This window comes from Conger conger, chromosome 15 (genome assembly GCF_963514075.1).
Source record: "Conger conger chromosome 15, fConCon1.1, whole genome shotgun sequence".
NCBI lineage: Eukaryota > Metazoa > Chordata > Actinopteri > Anguilliformes > Congridae > Conger > Conger conger.
This window is the reverse complement of record NC_083774.1, coordinates 621,119-636,118: the sequence shown is the minus strand read 5'-3', so window position 1 is coordinate 636,118 and position 15,000 is coordinate 621,119. Positions and strand designations below refer to the sequence as shown.

General features: G+C 53.5%; 1 pseudogene; it reads left to right on the top strand.

Annotated features, from left to right (window-relative positions):
* LOC133111848 (pleckstrin homology domain-containing family A member 7-like) overlaps nt 1-15,000 on the top strand; it is an 82,902-nt pseudogene that overhangs the window by 52,255 nt on the left and 15,647 nt on the right.

The window sequence follows — 15,000 nt, the reverse complement described above, 5'->3', positions numbered from 1 at the left end:
GAGTGTGACAGAGGGAGAGAGAGGCTGTATATACATGCTTTGGCAAAACAGAATGTAATCTTCTGTCATGCCAATAAAGCAACTTGAATTAAATTGAATTGAGCGAGAAAGACAGAGAGAGGGATGGAGAGAGAGAGGGAGGGAGGGTGAGAGAGAGTGACTGAGAGAGAGACAGAGAGACAGACAGACGGACAGAGAGACAGAGAGAGAGAGAGAGAGAGGGAGGGTGAGAGAGAGATTGACAGAGAGAGAGACAGAGACAGACAGATGGACAGAGAGAAACAGACAGAGTGACAGAGAGGGGGAGTGGGGTGAGGGGAGATTTTGACACTGTCCTCTTCCTGTGATTTCAGCCTCCCCCCCTCCGACCCCCCCCTCCCCCGGCGGACCCCGCCCCCCCAGCCCAAACCTGGGCGTGCGGAGGCGTACCGGTCGCTCCCCAGGACGCCGTGCGCGCCCCCCGGCAGCGCGCCCCTCCCGGGGGAGTACCAGTACGCGGCGGACCGGCTGAGCCACCTGCGCATGTCGGTGGGCGAGCGCGTGGCCAGCCGGCAGGGCGCCGTGTGGCAGCTCTACGAGTGGCAGCAGCGTCAGCGCTATCGCCATGGCAGCCCCACCGCGCCCGTCTTCAGCGCCAGCGACCCCCCCGCCTTCAGCAGGGCCCCCCCGGACCCCCCCCGCTCCGTGTCCGTGCCCCCCTCCCCCTCCGCCCTGCCGGCCCCCCCGCCCTCGCAGGCCGCCCCCCCCCGCCGGCCCCACACCCCCGCCGGCCGCCTCACCGTCCGCCCCCCCGACCACACCGCGCTGGAGGTCCCCCCCGCCCCCGTGTCGCCACGACGACTGCGCTCGCAGATGTCTAAGGTGAGGCCGCAGTGCACCCTGGGGCTGAACAGTCCTCCTCATCCCCCTGTCTGCCGGAGTGGGGCTGATCGGTCCTCCTCATCCCCCTGTCTGCCGGAGTGGGGCTGATCGGTCCTCCTCATCCCCCTGTCTGCTGGAGTGGGGCTGATCGGTCCTCCTCATCCCCCTGTCTGCTGGAGTGGGGCTGATCGGTCCTCCTCCTCCTCCTGTCTGCTGGAGTGGGGCTGATCAGTCCTCCTCATCCCCCTGTCTGCCGGAGTGTGGCTGATCGGTCCTCCTCATCCCCCTGTCTGCCGGAGTGTGGCTGATCGGTCCTCCTTATCCCCCTGTCTGCTGGAGTGGGGCTGATCGGCCCTCCTCCTCCCCCTGTCTGCCGGAGTGTGGCTGATCGGTCCTCCTCATCCCCCTGTCTGCTGGAGTGGGGCTGATCGGTCCTCCTCCTCCTCCTGTCTGCTGGAGTGGGGCTGATCAGTCCTCCTCATCCCCCTGTCTGCCGGAGTGTGGCTGATCGGTCCTCCTCATCCCCCTGTCTGCTGGAGTGGGGCTGATCGGTCCTCCTTATCCCCCTGTCTGCCGGAGTGGGGCTGATCGGTCCTCCTCCTCCTCCTGTCTGCCGGAGTGGGGCTGATCGGTCCTCCTCATCCCCCTGTCTGCTGGAGTGGGGCTGATCGGTCCTCCTCCTCCTCCTGTCTGCTGGAGTGGGGCTGATCAGTCCTCCTCATCCCCCTGTCTGCTGGAGTGGGGCTGATCGGTCCTCCTCCTCCTCCTGTCTGCCGGAGTGGGGCTGATCAGTCCTCCTCATCCCCCTGTCTGCCGGAGTGGGGCTGATCAGTCCTCCTCATCCCCCTGTCTGCCGGAGTGGGGCTGATCAGTCCTCCTCATCCCCCTGTCTGCCGGAGTGGGGCTGATCAGTCCTCCTCATCCCCCTGTCTGCCGGAGTGGGGCTGATCAGTCCTCCTCATCCCCCTGTCTGCCGGAGTGGGGCTGATCAGTCCTCCTCATCCCCCTGTCTGCCGGAGTGGGGCTGATCAGTCCTCCTCCTCCTCCTGTCTGCCGGAGTGGGGCTGATCGGTCCTCCTCCTCCCCCTGTCTGCTGGAGTGGGGCTGATCGGTCCTCCTCCTCCCCCTGTCTGCTGGAGTGGGGCTGATCGGTCCTCCTCATCCCCCTGTCTGCTGGAGTGGGGCTGAACAGTCCTCCTCATCCCCCTGTCTGCCGGAGTGTGGCTGATCGGTCCTCCTCATCCCCCTGTCTGCCGGAGTGGGGCTGATCGGTCCTCCTCATCCCCCTGTCTGCTGGAGTGGGGCTGATCGGTCCTCCTTATCCCCCTGTCTGCTGGAGTGGGGCTGATCGGCCCTCCTCCTCCCCCTGTCTGCCGGAGTGTGGCTGATCGGTCCTCCTCATCCCCCTGTCTGCTGGAGTGGGGCTGATCGGTCCTCCTCCTCCTCCTGTCTGCTGGAGTGGGGCTGATCAGTCCTCCTCATCCCCCTGTCTGCCGGAGTGTGGCTGATCGGTCCTCCTCATCCCCCTGTCTGCCGGAGTGTGGCTGATCGGTCCTCCTTATCCCCCTGTCTGCTGGAGTGGGGCTGATCGGCCCTCCTCCTCCCCCTGTCTGCCGGAGTGTGGCTGATCGGTCCTCCTCATCCCCCTGTCTGCTGGAGTGGGGCTGATCGGTCCTCCTCCTCCTCCTGTCTGCTGGAGTGGGGCTGATCAGTCCTCCTCATCCCCCTGTCTGCCGGAGTGTGGCTGATCGGTCCTCCTCATCCCCCTGTCTGCTGGAGTGGGGCTGATCGGTCCTCCTTATCCCCCTGTCTGCTGGAGTGGGGCTGATCGGCCCTCCTCCTCCTCCTGTCTGCCGGAGTGGGGCTGATCGGTCCTCCTCCTCCTCCTGTCTGCCGGAGTGGGGCTGATCGGTCCTCCTCATCCCCCTGTCTGCTGGAGTGGGGCTGATCGGTCCTCCTCCTCCTCCTGTCTGCTGGAGTGGGGCTGATCAGTCCTCCTCATCCCCCTGTCTGCTGGAGTGGGGCTGATCGGTCCTCCTCCTCCTCCTGTCTGCCGGAGTGGGGCTGATCAGTCCTCCTCATCCCCCTGTCTGCCGGAGTGGGGCTGATCAGTCCTCCTCATCCCCCTGTCTGCCGGAGTGGGGCTGATCAGTCCTCCTCATCCCCCTGTCTGCCGGAGTGGGGCTGATCAGTCCTCCTCATCCCCCTGTCTGCCGGAGTGGGGCTGATCAGTCCTCCTCATCCCCCTGTCTGCCGGAGTGGGGCTGATCAGTCCTCCTCATCCCCCTGTCTGCCGGAGTGGGGCTGATCAGTCCTCCTCCTCCTCCTGTCTGCCGGAGTGGGGCTGATCGGTCCTCCTCCTCCCCCTGTCTGCTGGAGTGGGGCTGATCGGTCCTCCTCCTCCCCCTGTCTGCTGGAGTGGGGCTGATCGGTCCTCCTCATCCCCCTGTCTGCTGGAGTGGGGCTGAACAGTCCTCCTCATCCCCCTGTCTGCCGGAGTGGGGCTGATCAGTCCTCCTCATCCCCCTGTCTGCTGGAGTGGGGCTGATCAGTCCTCCTCATCCCCCTGTCTGCTGGAGTGGGGCTGAACAGTCCTCCTCATCCCCCTGTCTGCCGGAGTGGGGCTGATCAGTCCTCCTCCTCCTCCTGTCTGCTGGAGTGGGGCTGATCAGTCCTCCTCATCCCCCTGTCTGCTGGAGTGGGGCTGAACAGTCCTCCTCATCCCCCTGTCTGCTGGAGTGGGGCTGATCGGTCCTCTGGCTGAACTGCAGACCTGGCTGTAGATATGCATCCCATACTTCTCTTTATTCAGCAGAACATCTGAACACACTGCTCCCCCTGAGAATGTCTGCAGCAAAGATGTTCTGCTCAAAACGTGTGAAAAATGAAATGAAAGAAGCTTGTTTACACACACACACACACATACACACATACACACAAACGCACACAAAAACATACGTACACACAAACATACGCCCATACACACACAAACATGTACACACACACAAACAAATAAATGCACACACAAACATGCACATACACACACAAACAAATGTACACATACACACACACACACGCACACGCACACACGCACACACACACACATACACAAACAAACGCACACGCACACACACACACACCCACACCCACGGACAATGTGTCCTCGTTCCAATAACTTGTAAGCTTAAAGACAAGCTGAAGTCAAATTTAACTTTTTCCTCAATTTAGTGACTTCTTAGTGAACATACAAGCACACATGTATATATTCCTTAAAAAGACTGGCTTCACTCAGGTATGCATTGTATCACAGGAGGCAGAGCTGCTCTGACCTCGTGTCCGCTGGTCTTTCATCATATATATAATATAATATAATATAATAAAGCGGACGGGTGACGCCTTCACAGAGAGGCCTGTTTTTCACAGATCGGGGTCTCCATGAGAGGATGCTGCAGGACGTGCCCCATGTGTCGCACTGGATTATGGGACGTCTAGAGTAACTTCTGAGGGCGCAGATTGTAGTGTGTGTATTGTGTGACCTTCCCTGTGTGTCTCCGGGGGGGGTAGCATCTCCAGGGGTGGCTTCAGCATGCCTGCCCCCCCCCCTCCCTTTTCTCTTTCTTCAGATCTCTAATTTAAATAAAAGGCCGTGATGCAGAGCCCTGGGACTCTGTCAGGGGCTGGGCTTCTCTTGCTACCAGCAAAGCAAACAAATGTTATTTTAAGAAAGCTGGTTTGGGATAATTTATGTGTAACTAATTAAATCTCTGGTTGTTTGTGTCTTTCCCAGGCTTGTAGATTGTGTGTAAAGCACAGAAACTGTGCCACGGCTGCAAGCTCGGATAACGCGCTCGGAACATTACGGACCATTATCTGCTGTATTGCGCAGTTTTTAAAGCAAGGCCTTTGAAACAGTTTCCTAATTCTGGACAGAATCACACCAAAATAAAGATGTGGTTCTGGGAAAGTGTTTTATTGGACAGAGACTTAAACACTTCCAAATTACCCAAAGGGAATTGTTTTGTTTCATAGTCACGCAATATTTTGTCAATGTTATGTTGTTTTATACTGTAGCCACGTAATATTATGTTAGTATTATGTTGCTTTGTAGCATAGCCATGTAATCTTATCAGTGCTTTGTTAAATAGTGTTATATTGTGGCCCTGTCCGTGTTGTGTCGGAGCGGAGAGGCGATCTCTGATGTTGTGCCGTTTCCTCCTCAGACCTCTCTCGTAGAGCGCCGGTCCATGCCTCCCATTGGCTACATCACCCACACAGTCTCCGCCCCCAGTCTGCACGGTAAAACGGTAAGTTCCGCTGCCCCGCTCCATCACCTGGCATACCTGCTGGCCCCGTCCGAAACAGCTCTCCCGCCTCCTACTGAGAACACAAGCTGGGTGGAGATTACGGCTCTCCCGCCTCCTACTGAGAACACAAGCTGGGTGGAGATTACGGCTCTCCCGCCTCCTACTGAGAACACAAGCTGGGTGGAGATTAGAGCTCTCCCGCCTCCTACTGAGAACACAAGTTGGGTGGAGATTACGGCTCTCCCGCCTCCTACTGAGAACACAAGCTGGGTGGAGATTACGGCTCTCCCGCCTCCTACTGAGAACACAAGCTGGGTGGAGATTACGGCTCTCCCGCCTCCTACTGAGAACACAAGCTGGGTGGAGATTACAGCTCTCCCGCCTCCTACTGAGAACACAAGCTGGGTGGAGATTACGGCTCTCCCGCCTCCTACTGAGAACACAAGCTGGGTGGAGATTACGGCTCTCCCGCCTCCTACTGAGAACACAAGCTGGGTGGAGATTACAGCTCTCCCGCCTCCTACTGAGAACACAAACTGGGTGGAGATTATGGCTCTCCCGCCTCCTACTGAGAACACAAGCTGGGTGGAGATTACGGCTCTCCCGCCTCCTACTGAGAACACAAGTTGGGTGGAGATTACGGCTCTCCCGCCTCCTACTGAGAACACAAGCTGGGTGGAGATTACGGCTCTCCCGCCTCCTACTGAGAACACAAGCTGGGTGGAGATTACGGCTCTCCCGCCTCCTACTGAGAACACAAGCTGGGTGGAGATTACGGCTCTCCCGCCTCCTACTGAGAACACAAGCTGGGTGGAGATTACGGCTCTCCCGCCTCCTACTGAGAACACAAGGTGGGTGGAGATTACGGCTCTCCCACCTCCTACTGAGAACACAAGCTGGGTGGAGATTACGGCTCTCCCGCCTCCTACTGAGAACACAAGCTGGGTGGAGATTACGGCTCTCCCGCCTCCTACTGAGAACACAAGCTGGGTGGAGATTACAGCTCTCCTGCCTCCTACTGAGAACACAAGCTGGGTGGAGATTACAGCTCTCCTGCCTCCTACTGAGAACACAAGCTGGGTGGAGATTACGGCTCTCCCACCTCCGACTGAGAACACAAACTGGGTGGAGATTTGTTAAGCAGGCTCTCTAAATGTACTAAAATCCCCAGATCGTGCGTCTTATTTCTGTGTGTTCGGGAGTGCCCATTTCCACAGTTTCGCTGTATGGAGGATGCTGTCACACTGAAAATACTCATTCAGCCATGGGCAGTGTGTTCCGTAGACGTATTCTGAGGACACAGTGGATCGGAGGCTGTTTCGGACGCGGCTGTAGTCTTGAGGTTACTCCATCGCTTGGCTGAGAGTCGCCGGAGGTGCTTTTAACCGATCTTGTTTTTTCTTCATTTCGGAGATTAGCTGTCTTACTGGCACTGTAGCTAACTGCCATTCGCATTTGGAAAATGTACAAATACATGTTTCTAATGGGGCGGCACGGATGGTGCAGTGGGTAGCACTGCCGCCTCACAGCAAGGAGGTCCTGGGTTCGAATCCCCGTCGGCCGGGGCCTCTCTGTGTGGAGTTTGCATGTTCTCCCCGTGTCTGCGTGGGTTTCCTCCGGGAACTCCGGTTTCCTCCCACAGTCCAAAGACATGCAGGGTAGGCTGATTGGAGAGTCTAAATTGCCCATAGGTGTGAGTGTGTGAGTGAATGGTGTGTGTGCCCTGTGATGGACTGGCGACCTGTCCAGGGTGTATTCCTGCCTTTGCCCAATGTATGCTGGGATAGGCTCCAGCCCCCCTGCGACCCTGTTCAGGATGAGTGGGTTATGATAATGGATGGATGGATGTTTCTTATGTTTATTGATTTTAAAACTATATTTCCTCTGATGTTTTACCATATGGCAAGGATCCTCGATGTCCTTGCACATTAGCTCGCTACCTAGATAACTCGGAATATCCACAGAATCCCTCAAAAATCTGGTTCTGGGTAGTACAAGTAGTGGTAGTGGTACAAGTTTGCTGAAATTGATGGCGGATTGAGAAATGATGGTAGCGATTTGAGAGGAGTGTGATGTTGGACTGAAACTCTCTGCTAAAGAGGCTTCCTTTCTGCCAGGGGTGTGATGCGTTTCCTGTGTTCGGAGTGAGGCTTCATGCCTCTGTAGATATGCAAGGCTTAGACTGTGATATGCAAGGGCTATATGAAATATAACATAAAATATAACAGCCTGTGAGAAGTGTGCTCTCCCGGCTGCAGTGGGTTTCTGTGAAAGAGGAATAATGTCCTGGAATAGACAGTAATGTGCTGGTCTGATCTTCAGTTGAGGTGACAGAGCGGGCACTCTGGCACCACCTAGTGGACATACAGGGACATACAGGCTCCGGTCACACACTCCTCTCTCTGACCCTCAGCCGGAGGAGCTCACGCTGCTTCTCATTCAGCTCAGGATGCATCAGGCCAGGATGGGTAGCGTGCGCAACAATGCGCTAACGCCCCTGCTGCAGCACAACAGCCCCTGTGGCCCCCCTCGCCTGCAGGTCAGGGTCGAACCCCCCCACCTCGCCCCATGCCCCTGTGGAGTGTGCTGGATGTTGCGGCCCCCTTTGTAGTTGTGGTGTTGTGGTGTTGTGGTGCTTCATTTCACCCCTGGGCTGCTGCTTTAGCGTGCTAGCCTTTAGCATGCTAGCCTTGAGCGTGCTAACCTTTAGCATGCTAGCCTTGATTGTGCTAACCTTTAGCATGTTAGCCTTTAGCCCTCTGCTTTAGCGTGCTAGCGCTCCCATTAAAACTCCTTTTATTTTGGTGCAATGCTTTTTTTTGTTGTTGCTTCAAATTGCTCATTTAAGCCTCCACACCACTGTTTGGAGTGCCATCGTGCTGTTTGCATTCCTAAAACTACAGGTCTGTGGGGAAAATAGGGGTGTAACCACAAACCATAAATCAATCAATGTATCAGTTCAAAGGGCAATGATCCATACATCCTGCAAAAATGGCTCTGTAGCATTATGAATCATATCAAAATATTACGTCCAGGATCTTTAACATCTCTGACTCGTTCATATAAACCCATTTTTCACTCCTTTCACTCTCCAAGAATCAACATTGTATCCTACTGTGGTGAAGCCCCAGGCACCCCAAATCGAAACCTCTTCTGATTTCTTTTGATTAGTTCGTAAGTGGACAGGCCTAGAAACAGGATTTGAGCAAGTACCCACTCAGGGGCTAAAGAGATATGTTTATATTCTTTTAGTCAGTGTAAGTTTTAGACTGGCACAGACAGTTTGTGTGCAGTGAAGGATATTTTAGATGGGCTTTTGCACTGGCAGAGTTCATCGGTGGTTTGTGGTCTGAAAAGTTACTTTCCACTGATGACCTACCGTAAAGAGATCTGGACTTGCTGTGGCTGATGTCAAGTAGTTTGTTGACTTGCAGTGTCTTTAATCGATCAGAGTTTGGCATGAAGTCTCCTGTGGAAGTGTTGAGTACTTCAGAAACTGCTCCGAACTCTGAACCAAACCCTGTGGAAACATACTTTCTTCTCTACTAAATAAAACTCAACCTGCGGCTTTAGTTATTGTAAACAGCAGAATACTGCAGGTAGCCAAGTAAATAAAGTAGATGTATTTTTTGTTTAAATGGCCCTTCCGTGCCTTGGTTGTGTAGTCAGTGCAGTAATGTATGTGATTCAGACAGACATGCATAACAGCATGAGCAGAATCCATCGTCATCTCACCGGTGTGTGCTGTGATTGGCTGCCACTGCTGACGGGTCCTGCAATGGGATAGCATGCTGCTGGGTTGTGTTTGTGTTGTTTGGTTGTGTTTGTGTTGTTGGGTTGTGTGTGTGTGTTGTTTGGTTGTGTTTATGTGCTGCTGGGTTATGTTTGTGTGATGTTGGGTTGTGTGTGTGTGTTGTTGGGTTGTGTTTGTGATGTTGGGTTGTGTGTGTGTGTTGTTGGGTTGTGTTTGTGATGTTGGGTTGTGTGTGTGCTGTTGGGTTATGTTTGTGATGTTGGCTTGTGTGTGTGTGTTGTTGGCTTGTGTGTGTGATGTTGGGTTGTGTGTGATGTTGGGTTTTGTGTGTGTGTGTTGTTGGATTGTGTTTGTGTTGTTGGGTTGTGTTTGTGTTATTGGGTTGTGTGTGTGATGTTGGGTTGTGGGTGTGTGTGTGTTGTTGGCTTGTGTGTGTGATGTTGGGTTTTGTGTGTGTTGTTGGATTGTGTTTGTGTTGTTGGGTTGTGTGTGTGTTATTGGGTTGTGTGTATGATGTTGGGTTGTGGGTGAACTCTCTCTGTCCCTCTAAAGGCTGATGATACCTACATGCAAATGAAGAAGGACCTGGAGTATCTGGATTTGAAGGTGAGACCTCGCAACCCAACCATCTCTCTGCTTCTGTCTCTCCACCTCTCCTCCCTGGCCGAACCTGTCCTCTCTTATTTTGCGTTTAAGTGTTTTAACGTGTAAGAGGGGTCAGAATTTGTAACACAGATTTGTGAGCACCAGTGTTTGTGTGTTTAATCTGTGCGCAGGAACTGACATGTTACTGTACGGTGGCCATGTTGTGAGTGATTGGAGAAAGAGGTTTCAGTGCTTAGCACAAGTGCTGAAGACTTATAAAAGTACCTCTTAGTTATTAAAGTTACCTTGGCACATATTCTTTGGATTTAGTTTGATGGACATGGACATGAAAATGTCTGCTGATCAAATGCTCAGTAAAGGCATTTTGAGTTTATAATTATAGGCAATTATATTGCTTATTCTTTGTTAATTTTGTGAATTACCAGTCAGGGGTGCCGATACTTCTGGAGCCCGCTATATGTGTGTACCTGGTACTCTTTTATTTCTATTAGAAACAGACGAACTGAACCTCTGATCCTCTCTCCGACACATACAGCTTCTCACAGCACTGGGTTTTTATTTCTGTACCTTTCATTAACCAGGTAAATTGAGATTAAAAATCTCTTTTACAAGAGAGACCTGGCCAAGGCATTGCTGTTCCTGTATATTTATCCTGGTTTTATGGGCTCTTTAATGTTGTCTCATGGTGCGTTGTTATTCGTAATGTTTTGCCATCACCTTGATAATTGAGAAGTGCAGTTTATTAAACACGTGCACATATCTGTGTTTATCGGCCGATCTCAGGTGCAGGTAACAGGACGTGACGCGCTAAGAGACAGACCGACAGAGCCTCTCAAAATTGCCGAAAGTGACGTTGATGTGAGTGTGAATCTCAGCCCTGCCACCCGGGGTACTGCATCCACACATTCTATGAGCTGTGAACCTCCCCCCCGCGCTGCTTTATCTCTGCGGTTACGGCTGGTAAACAAACCCAGAAAAACAAGCATACAGACAGGTCCGTTAGGGAAGGGCCGGGCAGACAGACACACAGACCAGCGCACGTGCAGGCGAGAGCCCTTCTCTCCAGCTCCCAGTTTAAAGAGAAAAATACATGCAATGGGATTTATATTCGAGCTCTTAAATTTTTCAGTTTGATTTCTGAAGTCTTGGCCTCTGTGTTATCAGAGGTGGTTGAGCGTTGCAATCCCATCATTAGCATTGTTCCACTTTAACAATTTATAAGATTTATAAGATTCTGCTTCATTTGTCTGAATGATGAATATTTGATGTCATTAAAAACAACAATATTACTGCTGAGAAATAAAAACAGTTTAATTATTAATTTAATGGAGGGGTAAACAGAGCTGTGCTGCTCTTTCTGCGCCTCAGTTTTTGTTTTTAACATCCAGCTCGTTTTCTTCAGAACACAAGGAGGCTTTCTGCTCATGTCTGATCACAGAGGCTGTAAGCACACATCTTTAGCTTCATTACATCTTCAAAGCTCTTAATTAATCAGCAACACAAGCAGCTGAGGGCCTGTAATTGAGGCAGGGGAGGTGGGCTGTAATTCGGGGCTAATGCAGCTCAGGAGGGTGTGGTGTGTACAGGTGTGTTATCACGGTGGAGATTTATGGCATTAATATTTTACACTGAAATCAGGCGCCTTGCTGCAGAAATGTGTCGTGTGAGGTGGCCTGTAGCGTAGTGGTTAAGGTACATGACAGGGAACCGTAAGGTTGGTGGTTCAATCCCCGTTGGAGCCACAATAAGATCCACACCACCGTTGGGCCCTTAACCTCCAGGGGATGATTGTCTCCTGCTTCGTCTAATCCACTGTGCATCGCTCTGTATAAGAGCGTCTGCCAAATGCCATTACTGTAATGTAAAGTGCTGGCCTGTGCTGTTATCTCCTCTACAGGTGAAGCTGAGCAGGTTGTGTGAGCAGGACAAGATCCTCCAGGATCTGGAGAGCAGGATCCGAACCCTGAAAGAGGATAAGGTAGAGTTTCTGCTCCTGCGCGAGGGCGATTAGCTCAGGGGCTTCACTGTAAATATAGTGAACAGCACTCTGTGAATAGTGTAAATATGGTGAACAGCACTCTGTGAATAGTGTAAATATGGTGAACAGCACTCTGTGAATAGTGTAAATATAGTGAACAGCACTCTGTGAATAGTGTAAATATGGTGAACAGCGCTGTGTGAATAGTGTAAATATGGTGAACAGCACTCTGTGAATAGTGTAAATTTGGTGAACAGTGCTCTGTGAATAGTGTAAATATGGTGAACAGCACTCTGTGAATTGTGTAAATATGGTGAACAGCGCTGTGTGAATAGTGTAAATATGGTGAACAGCGCTGTGTGAATAGTGTAAATGCTCCTCTCTGCAGGATAAGCTGGAGTCGGTGCTGGACGTGTTGCACCAGCAGATGGATCAGTACCGGGCCCAGCCTGCCCACGCTGACAAGATCGCCTGCCAGCGGCGGCTCCTACAGGAGGACCTGGTGCACATCCGCGCAGAAATCTCCCGAGTGTCCACGGTGAGCCCGACCAGGACCAGGGACAGAACCAGGACCAGGGACAGAACCAGAACCAGGGACAGGACCAGGACTAGGGACAGAACCAGGGACAGAACCAGGACCAGGGACAGAACCAGAACCAGAACCAGGGACAGAACCAGGACCAGGGGCAGAACCAGAACCAGGGACAGAACCAGAACCAGGACCAGGGACAGAACCAGAACCAGGACCAGGGACAGAACCAGGACCAGGACCAGGGACAGAACCAGGGACAGAACCAGGACCAGAACCCGAACCAGGGACAGAAGCAGAACCAGAACCAGGACCAGGACCAGGGACAGAACCAGGACCAGAACCAGGACCAGGGACAGAACCAGGGACAGTGACAGAACCAGGGACAGAACCAGGACCAGAACCAGGGACAGAACCAGAACCAGGGACAGAACCAGAACCAGAACCAGGGACAGAAGCAGAACCAGAACCAGGACCGGGACCAGGGACAGAACCAGGACCAGAACCAGGACCAGGGACAGAACCAGAACCAGGGACAGTGACAGAACCAGAACCAGGGACAGAACCAGGACCAGAACCAGGGACAGAACCAGGACCAGGGACAGAACCAGAACCAGAACCAGGACCAGGGACAGAACCAGAACCAGAACCAGGGACAGAACACTGCCACTTCACTCAGGAACACTTTGCTGTAGTTTTCCTTTTACTGCGTTGGTAACTTCCAAAATACTTCAATACACCTGTGTGTTTTTTGAAAACATTTGTGTGTGTAATGTGGGTGTGTGTGTGTGTGTGCTGCAGGAGATGGAGGGGGCGTGGGATGAGTACAGCAGGTTGGAGAGAGACCTGGTTCACCTGCGGGAGGCGTTACAGGACCAGCTGAGTCAGAGCGTTCTGTCACAGGTGAGCCCTGGCCCCGCCCACCCCACCTGAGCCCCGCCCACCCCACCTGAGCCCCGCCCACCCCACCTGGGACTGCTGGGTTGCCAGTGTGGTGTGCATTATGGCTATGAGGCTGTTATGAGGCTCTGTGACTGCTGGGTTGCCAGGGTGGAGTGGCTTGCGGGTAACCCCCCGTGTCGCTGTGCTCCTGCAGCAGGAGAAGACCCAGGTGCGCAGGGAGCTGTGGAGGATCGAGGACGTGATGGCGGGGCTCAGCTCCAGCAAATCCCACTTTCAGGTGTCCATCAACTCCGTCAAGAACCCGGGTGAGAGGGGTCGGCTGTGGGGGTACAGAACACATCTCATGTCATTTGTACACCACAGGCTTACTTGTTTGTGTGTATGTGTATATGTATGTGTGTGTGTGTGTGTATATATGTGTGTTTGTGTGTGTATGTGTGTATGTGTGTATGTGTGTGTGTGTGTGTGTATGTGTATGTGTGCGTGTGTGTGCGTGTGTGTGTGTGTGTGCGTGTGCGTGTGCGTGTGCGTGTGCGTGTGCGTGTGCGTGTGCGTGTGCGTATGCGTGTGTGTGCGTGTGTGTGTGTGTGTGTGTGTGTATGTGTGTGTGTGTATATATGTGTGTGCGTGTGCGTGTGCGTGTGCGTGTGTGCAGAGCGGAGACTCGTGCCTTCCGTGTCGATGTCGTCGGTGCCGTCCCTGGCTCTGAGTGCGTCTGTGGGGGAGATCAGGCCCACCCCTCGCACCCCCGTGCCCCCCAGCCCGGACACCCTGCCCCCCCCGCAGCTGGGCCCGGCCTCCCCAGGGCCCCTCCACTCGCCCGAGCCACAGTGGGTGAGTTCAGAGAAACACAGCTCATGAGATACCAATGCTAACGACACAAGTGTTGCCAACAGTGCTCCTGCAGTAAATGTAGTTTCAGCTCATGGGATACGAATGCTACCCATGCTAATGGTGCTAACGATGCTCCAACAGTGAATGTTGTTTCAGCTCATGGGATACGAATGCTACCCATGCTAATGGTGCTAACGATGCTCCAACAGTGAATGTAGTTTCAGCTCATGGGATATGAATGCTACCCATGCTAATGGTCCTAACGATGCTCCAACAGTGAATGTTGTTTCAGCTCATGGGATACGAATGCTACCCATGCTAATGGTGCTAACGATGCTCCAACAGTGAATGTAGTTTCAGCTCATGGGATATGAATGCTACCCATGCTAATGGTGCTAACGATGCTCCAACAGTGAATGCTGTGTGTGTGTGTGTGTGTGTGTGTGTGTGTGTGTGTGGGCTGCAGGTGGACGATGACGCCCCCCCCAGGCCCCCGCTCCCCCAGCTCTACAGCCCTGAGGACCCCCCCCCCGCCGTGCCCCCCCCGCCGCGGGAGTCCTCCGTCATCCGCCACACGTCCGTGCGCGGCCTGAAGCGCCAGTCTGACGAGCGCCGCCGCGACCGCGAGACCGGCCTGAACGGGGAGCCCAGGGTGCGTCCGCCATCTTACGCCCTACCGCCATCTTACGCCCTACCGCCATCTTACGCCCTCCATCTTACAGCCTCCATCTTACGCCCTCCATCTTACAGCCTCCATCTTACGCCCTACCGCCATCTTACGCCCTCCATCTTACGCCCTCCATCTTACGCCCTACCGCAATCTTACGCCCTCCATCTTACAGCCTCCATCTTACAGCCCCCCTCCATCTTACAGCCTCCATCTTATGCCCTCCATCTTACGCCCTCCATCTTACAGCCTCTATCTTACAGCCTCCATCTTACAGCCCCCTCCATCTTACGCCCTCCATCTTACGCCCTCCATCTTACGCCCTACCGCCATCTCACAGCCTCTATCTTACAACCTCCATCTTACAGCCTCCATCTTACAGCCTCCATCTTACGCCCTCTCTCCATCTTACAGCCTCTATCTTACAGCCTCCATCTTACGCCCTACCGCCATCTTACGCCCTCCATCTTACGCCCTCCATCTTACGCCCTCCATCTTACGCCCTACCGCCATCTTACGCCCTCCATCTTACGCCCTCCATCTTACAGCCTCCATCTTACAGCC